At 29.1% G+C, this 10,094-nt stretch overlaps 1 long non-coding RNA gene across 1 annotated transcript; it reads left to right on the top strand.

Annotated features, from left to right (window-relative positions):
• The first annotated feature begins 8,257 nt into the window (after window positions 1-8,257).
• LOC112285574 (uncharacterized) lies at window positions 8,258-9,494 on the top strand. The gene is made up of 2 exons (XR_002970725.3): window positions 8,258-8,535; window positions 8,687-9,494. It is a non-coding gene; the product is annotated as an uncharacterized LOC112285574 (long non-coding RNA).
• The last annotated feature ends 600 nt before the right edge of the window (window positions 9,495-10,094 follow it).

Consider the following 10,094-nt stretch of genomic DNA (forward strand, 5'->3'; position numbering starts at 1 on the left):
TATAAGGAATAATCACAATTCAACATAGGTGACAAGGTATGATTATTCCATTGTAATATTAAGTTTACTTGTTCTTATGACAAATTGGATTATTGTAAGCTTGAACTTTTTCATATTTGTGAACAAATCAATCCTATTGTTTATCGATTATATCTACTCAAATCTATGAACATCTATTTTATATTTTACATGTCTCTTCTTGAGCCGTACAAGACAATGAATGTCTTGGAAATAAGATAAATGCTACCTCTTCCTATATAAGTAGATAATAATTAAGAATTCAAGGTAGAAGAAGTCTTAGATTCAAGGCAATGTCAAAATAGGTTGAAATATCTTATTTATTGGCATCAATATGATATTAATGAATGCACATAGAAGCTAACAAAGAAACTTATAAATGCAATAAAGAAAATTGAGGATTTTTATTAATGACATCTATCAAAACTAAGATAAAAAATAGCAAATCTTTATTATAAAAAAAAAAACAAGATCTAAAAAATATAGTATTCTACCTTCTATCCTTGTTTGTAGCTTTTGTGTATTTCTAACATTAAAGAAATGGAGAACCAACAACCAATAGATTTAATTCAAGAGCTTTCATTAATAACTTATCAAACAAGATATTACAATTAACACAACCTTCAAGATGACATAATCAAGATTAAGATCTCCAAACAATATGTCTTACTTTGAATAGATGGCAAAATATAATGCATATGATATTACGTCCTTAGAAGAGACTCTTGATATTTAATGATTTTATTAAAAGTAGAAACAACTCTTGGTAGTGTTCTAAATATTTTATTTGAAAGAAGTTATTAAGGCCCCAGCAATGACCAAATAACAAGGTGATCTTCTTGCCTTGGTATGAGATATTATCAATGGTTGAGAAGACCTATCAACCATTGTCAAAGCAAACAAAGATCACAATATGTGACAAACTTAATTTACCACATCTTAGATTTTTTTAACTTATAAAGATCACTCCACGTGGAACTAATTTCTAGAAGAGAGGATAATGTCAAAGACATACATATTTATTCTAATATTTACTTATTTAATTAAATACAAGTAAATAAAAGTAGACTTATTTCATAATATTTTGAAGAAAAGCTTTGTAGAAGCTTCATAGACGTTGCTTTGATTTTATATGTATTTATACTTGATTAATAGATTAGAAATTTAATTAATAAGTTAATTACATATTGATAGTTTATAAAATAAGCTAATTATGTGGCATATATATAAAAAAACTTGCCTTGTAAGTTAAGATACATGTCTTACAAAGTCAACACATTTTAAGGATTTCTTTCTTTAAGATTCATATCCTTGAAAGTTGTCTAGATATTGTGATTTGATTATGAAATAATAAGATGATTTTAATGTAGTCATATAAAGATTTGAAAGACACATCACTGTGAGCCAAAAATCCACCACTCTATAAAATTAGTATTATGCAACGAGCTCAAGAGGTAGAATGGAAGAACCTTTAATTGTGAAATTATTAAGTTAATTTAAATATGGGTATTTTTAGTTCAATTAAAATTAATGCCTTTCAAGTAATAGTTAAAAATATTAAATTAAAATACTAAATTAAATTAATTATAAAAAAATGATAAAAATAATTAAATAAGTTATTACTATTAATTCATAGTAAGAATAAAAACTTAAGTTTAAGTTAAAATCAAAAATTAAAAGTTAAATTCAAAATTAAAAGTTAAAAATTAAATTTAAAAGTTTAAATTAATATTAAAATTTTAAAATTAAATTTTAAAATTAAATTTTAAAAGTTTATATTTTAATTTTAATTTTAAAATTAAATTTTAAAAGTTAAAATTAAAAATTAAAAGTTAAAATTAAAAATTAAAGTTAAAAATTAAAGAGAGAATATTAAAGGTTAAAAATCAAACTTAAAATTTATTAGCCAAAAGTTGAAATGCTGAGATTACAAGTCACTGTGAAGATAAAAATTTAAATAAAATAAAAGAGATAAAAGCAAAGGTACCTTAACAACATCCAAGGATTGAAGGCAATGACTTCTTTTTACTCCAAAATTCGCCAAAACTTTTAGATCCAAATTGAATTATTTTTAGTTTTTTGCAAGGTTAACTTAAAGAAGCTCTTGTTTCAATAAATTTCGTTGCAATCTGGTGATCCAATCATAAGAATTGCTCCTTTGAAGTTGAGTGATCCAAACTGCCTCGGCAACCAATCTCCTTCACTTAGAAATTTTCTAGAAATCCAAATTACCTTAAAACCTAGCAAAACTTATGCCTTTCAGAGCTTAGCTTACAAAGCTCAATGCTTTCAAAATTTCAATAGAATCCAATTATAAAGCATTGAGAAATGTCTTTCCAAACTAGATTAATCCAAACTGTGAAGGTAGTCTACTCCCTTACACTCAAAATTTTACCAAAAATTCAATTCAACTCCAAATTAAGAAAACCTTATCTTATTGAAAAGCTAACAACAAAAGCTACAATCATAAAGAATTTCACATTGAAACAAAAAAAAACATGACTAATTGAGAAAAATCCGGCGCTCTTGAAACCCTTAGAGTACTTAGGAGGCCAAGAGAGCTACTATAATGAAGTATGTTTTAAAATCCGATGACTATCATTTACAACTAAAAATCTATGCACACCCACCTACAAAGTTCACAATAAGATTTAAAAATCTAAATGAAATTAAGATTAGGATTTTTGGCCAAATTTTGGCATGGCTTTATCCTTCACTCAAAAGAGGAGAGAGAGAGAGGGCTTGGAAAACAAATCCTCTTTTATAAAATTGGATGGAGGCTCTTGAAAGGGTGGTTGCATCTCATCCTTGATTTTTAAGATCTCTAATCTAGATCTATAGCCTTCATTCATCCAAAAGCTAATTTCGTTATTAAGGCTGATGGTTATTGTAAGTGGTCAAAAAAGAAATTTTTAGTAAATCTAACTTCACCATTATATTCAAAATACCTTTTTATGCTAAGATTGACTACTCACAAGCCTCTATCTATGTTTATTTGTAATTTTTATGAAAGTTTTTACCTCTAAAGATTTTAGCAATTATTGTAAAATCCTTCAAAAATGAAAATTTCATTGCTCCACTTGTATGTTGGAGGAAAAGGTGCTAATCTTATTTTCTTCACTCCAAGGGCGAATTCAATGCTGCCATTGCATTTGAAAGCCTCTATTAATTGAAAAAAACTACTTTTCTGCTTGGATTTATTGAAGTTGAAGAAAAAGCTTCAAAATTGTTATTTCTAAATTTCACTAAATCTTTTAGAAAGTTCTAATTCTAATTCATTCTAAATCATATGAGATGATTGTAGGTGAATTCATAATTTTTCAATCAACTCTCATAGCAATGACTAACAACCTCTAAATTATTAAAACTAACCAAATTAATATCATAATTTTTTAATCCTTATTGTTTTGCTTTTAATTAACCTAACTCAACGAATCAAGCTAGGATTTATACCATTAAAGGTTATAATCCTAAAAATTTAATAAAACCAAATTCTACTTATATAAATTCCAATCTAACATATTCAATTATCATAAAATAAGAAAAAAATTAAAAAATAAAATTTCGGAGCATAAATGAGAGCTCAAAACCACCTAATGTAATTCAACACCATATTTTTTTATTCTTGGTACTAAAGCAATTAGAAAAAAGTTAATAGGTATGAATCTTCAACTCCAATTAATTATTAAAAAAGAATTTGAAAAAATCTTAGAAGTTGGTTTTATTAAACTAGTAGAAATAATAGATTAGGTCTTTTCTATGGTCCTTGTGAAGAAAAATAATGGTAAATTAAGAATATGCATAGATTATAGAAAATTCAATGAGCATAATTAAAAAGACTATTTTTTCCTTCTTTTCATAAAAAGTATTTTAGGTGAAGTGACAAATCACAAAACCTATATATTTATAGATGGACATTTGGATTATAATCAAATTACCATAGCTATAGAAGATTATTATAAAATAGATTTTATCACTCTTTGGAGTATTTTCATTTTTTTAGTCATGCCTTTTGAGCTTTGTAATGCTCTTTTTGCCTTTCAAAGGGCCATTACTTTTACTTTTTCAGATTTACTACATAAATCTATGATGATATTTATAGATGATTTTAATATCCAATCTAATGCCAAGGATCTTTTAGAACATATAGAGGAGAGCTTAGAAAGATATAAAAAAGAAAAAATTTATTTAAATCTTAACAAAATATACTTGGCAATATAAAAAAGGGTCTTGATAGATTATCTGGTTTTTAAAGAAGAAATAGAATTCAATCCAAAAAAAATAATAGTCATAGCTTGAATGCAACCTCCTACAAATGTTAAGAAGATTGAAAGGATCTTAGGACATCTTAGATGGTATTAAAAATTAATTCTCAACTATACTACAAATACTTCAGTTATTATCAACTTCTTAAAGAAGTTGGTTAAGTTTGAGTAGACAAAAGAATTTCGAGACACCTTTGATTGGATAAAAATAATATTAAGTTCATAACTTGTTTTAAAACAACCAAATTAGAATCTTTCCTTCTGTATCTATTGTGATGCTGCATCTATAGTAGTAGATAGTAGATTATGTCAACCAACAAAAGATAGGCATAAAAATTATTCTATTGCATTTACTAGAAAAAAGTTAAATGCTGCATAATAAAATTATAATACCACTAAAAAAAAATTCTTAGCTATAGTTTTTTTTGTGAAGAAATTTCGACATTACTTTTTGTTAAATTCTGTGGTGTTTTTTGTTCACCATGTGGCCATCAAATATCTAATCAACAAAGCAAATTTAAGTGGTTAAATAGCTTAATAGATATTATTAGTAGAATTAGACTATAAAGATAGAATATAAATCTAAAAAATTACATAACCAAGCTAATCACCTTTTAAAGTTAGAAAGAGAATTAAGTCCTATTTTTATTGATAATAACTTAGTAGATGAATTCTTTTTTATCATTTCCAACCATCTTACTTATATAATGACATTATAGAATTTTTAAATTTTAATAAATTCTTGAAACAATTATCCAAATACAAACAATATAAAATTAGAATTAATAGTATTCATTTTATTATTATAAGAAAATAATTATATCATCAAGATATAGATAGTCTTCTCAAAAGATGTATAATTATTGGTGAAGCATTAGTAATATTAATAGCATGCTACAATAGTACATATGTAAGATACTTCTTTGATAAATTGGTGGCTCAAAAGACAATGAAAGATGGGTATTACTAGCTTACCATGATTCAAGATGTATATAATTATACTAAAAGATGTGATTCTTACTAATATTATATAAAAAATGATGTGCATATGGTATTTTTTTTATATATCCTTGCTCTTAATTTCTTTCAAAAAATAAAGAATTGATTACATAAAAGAAATTCATTCTAATTCTTCAAAGGAGATGAAACACATTGTAGTAGCCACAAAATATCTAACAAAATAGACAAAAGCAAGAGTTATCAAAACCAATGGTATTATCCATGCAACTAATTTTATATATGAGTAAATCATTATTTGATTTGATTGTCCAAAAATTTTGATTAGTAATTAAGGCACACACTTCTTGAATAGTATAATAGAAGAGATATCTAACAGGTTTAATATAAAAAATCTTATAATTATTTCTTTCCAACTAAAAATTAATAATTATATAGAAAGAATAAAATAAATCTTAATAAATATTCTAAAGAAAATAATACAAGATTTAAAGAGAGATTGAGATACAAAATTAAGAATAGCCTTGTGGGCTTATTGTACAATCTAGAAGGTCACAACTAAATCTATTCCATTTTTTTAGTATATGGAGTAGAAGCTATATTACTAATAGAATTTGAAGTCAATTTCTTAAAGATAGCAATAAATGAAAAGTTAATAATCTGTGATTGTCATTTTACTTATTCTACAATTCCTTTCAGAATAAACCTGTATAGGACAATTCAAACACAGGAAAAGACTAAGTGCATGAGTTTTGCTTTTTAGGGTCACACAATTCACCGTATTTTGAACCACTAAAACACTAAGAAATACTATAATGTTTTCTCCCAGTAACAATACTCTTTCATCAACTGATAACAACAGTGTACAACCCTCCACTCTCAAAAGACTATTCAAAACACATAATTTCCATTCAACACCAGAAATAACAGACTTCACTCCAATCAATCTGAATTCACACAATTTTTGTAATCACCAACTTTCTTTGTCCAAAACACACAGAGCTCTCAATAAACAACAATCATAATCTTCCAGTAACCCCTCATATAATTCAATCACTCAGTACTCCAATTACATAATCAATAACTCATAAATCAATCTCTGATTTATTCCACAGACTCACTTCTCAATATTCAGAAACTATCCATTACTCTTCAACAACAATGAAAACAAAGAAACAAAGAGGTAGCACCAAGCTTACCCTAGCTCATGACTATCACAGTCTTGTACTCCAATAAAATTCTACAACTCCTATATAATTGCTCTTGATTCCCAGATTCTAATTGTAATCCTGTAATTAATCGCTTTTAATAACTAAATCAATCATCCGTCTTCCTGAACTGACTATTCTATAGACTATTAGTATATTTTACCAATATCTTACAGAAATGAACTAATATCTATTCTACATAATCCAAAAAGCATTGAAAGATAGATTAAAATAATTGAAAGACCTTGATGAAATTGAAAAGACTAGACGTCAACATATAGAAGCAATTTAAAGAAAGAAGAAAATTACCTTTGACAAAAAATCACAAAAAGAAAGTCTTTCAATTAGAGGTACCAGTATTGTTACAAGATGCTAAAAGAATAGATTTTCTTAGTAAATTTGATGCTCTTTGATTAAAGCCTTGTCATATTAAAGAAGTATTTGATAATAATTTTTTACAATTAGAAACATTAAATAGTAAGCTATTTCTAACAAAAACATCTATAAATAAGTATAATGAGTATTAAGTAAGAAAAAATTCATCTCATAGAAGGAAAAATATTACATTCTTTGTTTACATAAAGAAAAAAGGATCTAAGTAAATAACTTAGTCAAACTTAATTTTTATCGAGAAAATAGAGATTTTGATTCATTAAAAAGATAAAAACTATTCTTTATGTGATTTTTAATTCTATTAGAATATTATCTCTTCTACTAAGTAAGAGCTAATAATTCATATATAATAAATAAATAAATATATAAATAAAATTTTATTTTATAGGATTTAAAGATAAATTAGAATAGATTAGTATTTTTGTGTTGTCAAAAAGTATTTGAGCAAGAAAGTGGCTAACTTATGCAACCTAAAGAATATGTAGGCTTTATAGCTTCTAATCCAAATTCTTCTCTCCAAATAAGCATTGTATACTAATTTTTAGATTTTTTACTTCCAAGTATTTTATTTTTTTTCTTCCCTATTATTCTATCTCTTTTGTTTTGTCTCTTTTCTTTTGCTATAGAATTATCTCACCTTGCTTTACTAAATAAACTAATTTCTTCAATAGTCTTCTAATTCAAGTGAAGTAGTATTAGAAGATAGGAGTGAATTAATACTGACCACGATCTTTTATATGAATATTTTTACTTTAGTTTTATAGCACTCTTAGTATAATTTTAATAAAATATTAAATCCAATATATCTAAATTTAGATATGAACTTATCTTTGAAGCAAGACTTTTAGATTCTCTTCCTCTTCAAGTTGTCACAGATGATCACCATATGTAAGTCACAAAATTGACTCACTTGAATATTTAGTATAAAAAATGTATTTATTGTGCTTAAAATTAGAGATTGTGAATTGGTATTATAATTTTTAGGAAAAATAGAAAATAGATTTCCAATAATAGATATATAGTCTAGGATAGAATTTAAAGATAAATTTCCATATTAGAGGTGTTTTTGTATCCAACATTAGATGATGGTCTAATAGAATTAGCCTTTATGGTCAAAAAGAAAAAAAAAATTTATTAATGATTCTTAAATATATCTATATATATATATATTATTAAAAAAACAAAAAAAAACAAAAAAACAAAACAAAACAAAACAAAAAAGAGAACAAAAAGAAAGCAAGACAAAAGAAGAGAAGAAGAAGAAAAAGATAAAAAGAGAAGAAGAGAAAGAAGAAAAAAAGGAAAAGGAAAAAGAAAAAGAGGAAGAATACCTTACCTGCCCGAAATTCTAGGAATGAGGGTGAGATCCCAAATTTCCAGGAGGAGGCTGCCAGGTCCGGCAAAGTGCGCCAGTGACCTCAGTTTTTCTCTCTTCTTCTTTTTTCTCTGTGTTCGTGGTAGTACTTGTGAAGTACGTTGAAGCCAGGCTCGGTGAGCTGGGCCATTGTAGCATCATTAGTAGAAGCTGAGACTTTTCCTTCCGCCTGTGTCACGCTTAACGCACTGTAGAAAGTGCGACAGTTTTGTTTTTTTTCCAGTTAGGCTCTTGTCTGTGTTCTGTTGGCGACTCGGCATGCCAAGCGGGGCAGCTGGAGGCGTTCTGTGCTTCCGTTACAACGGTGCGGCGATAGAAGGTGCTTTGCGATCTCGTCGATGCAGCCTAGAGTGGTCGACTTCTGTGTGGTTTTTTGTTTTTTGTTTTTTCTTTTAATGAGCTGAGTTGATATTGGTTCTGGTTCTAACCGCTGAAGATCAACGTTGTTCTCTGCTTTGTCGGTGGCGAAGCGGATGTAGTGGATTGCGATATTACAAGGAGTGCAGGAGTTCTGGTCGATAGGCGGCAATGCAGCTAAATTTGAAACCAAGGATCACTGCGTGGAAGTCGCAGGGCTCTCTACTACAAGCCGTCTTCGCGTTTTTCTAGTCGATTTACTGCACCCTAATTGGAAGGGCCGACAATCTGATCATAATCGTTGTGAACGAGTTTTGATCTCCTTCTTCCTATTGGCAGTGCTATTGCAGAGGAATAAGCTGTCAGAAGTTGACATTGTGTAGTATTGGGAGCCGCTAATGTGGCTTTTCATTTGGGTGTCTAGGTTGCTGATCTCGGTTGGAAACTAGAGCGGTGCGGTAACGTTGTCTTGCAAACAAGGCATCGTTCTTTCTTCTTGTTGGACTGGTGCAGTCAGCGGCAGTGGCATTGAAGATTCTGTTTTCTTGTTCGTTGAGGTACTACGGTGTAGCCCTGTTTTTCTCAGTGTTGTGGCCATGCGGTTGGAGCAATTTTGGAGCGATTTATTGCAGTGGGCTGCTGTGCGTCGGACCACAGCGGAGACTCAACTACGGCGGCTGGAGCTCGTGTCGTTGACAATGTAGTGTGTATTTGAAAGAGCTCCGCACTCGCTATTTGTGTATACATTCCTAGCATGAATTGTATGTGTGGCGGTGTGGGTTGATACTGCATCCAGCCGTGTTGTTCTTTTCCTTCAATTGGAACGGGCATGAAACTAAGCGAAAGATTGTGAATTTGGCATCAACGGAGTGATGCTGCGGCGGTCAAGTACTCCCTTGTGTTAATTTTTTTTCTTCCAAAGTTGTAGGCGGCATTTTCTCGATGATGTTGTGTGTGTTTTTGCGGAAGGGACACATGTTGTGGTTGTTTAGTTGTTGTTTCTTTTTCATTTCCCAAAGATTCAGAGGTTCAGAAAGTTATCGGTAGAAAGCATTTCTTCTATTGTAGATGACCATGAACGGTAGATCGTGAGGAACTTGATGCAGGAAGTTAATTTTTTCTGATGCTTGAGTTCGGGTAATGTTTATTTGAACGCGCTGATCGAGAGCCTACTCAATTTCTATGTATGAGCACACTTCTACAAATAGAATTTGATAATCCATTTCAGGTGAAGCATATTTTGGCAAGTGAAATTTTAACTGACATTAGCGACTGAACTTAGTCGAGAGGACACCTATTCTTCACATCCAGATTTGAGACTGTAGTTGCAGTAGTGTGTTGCTCATATCTCTTTGAGTGAGGGAGCATTCATTGGAAAGAAGATTATCCTAAATTGATATTATTTTGCCGTGACAACAAAGCGAGTGTGGAGGACGATGCTCGGTTTGAATTAGGACACCGACCTAGATATTAAACTTCTATGTCATTTTTATCAATTTGAGAGTAGTTAGAAAAAGCTTT

Source organism: Physcomitrium patens, chromosome 8 (genome assembly GCF_059467195.1).
Source record: "Physcomitrium patens ecotype Gransden chromosome 8, ASM5946719v1, whole genome shotgun sequence".
In the NCBI taxonomy this organism is placed as follows: Eukaryota; Viridiplantae; Streptophyta; class Bryopsida; order Funariales; family Funariaceae; genus Physcomitrium; species Physcomitrium patens.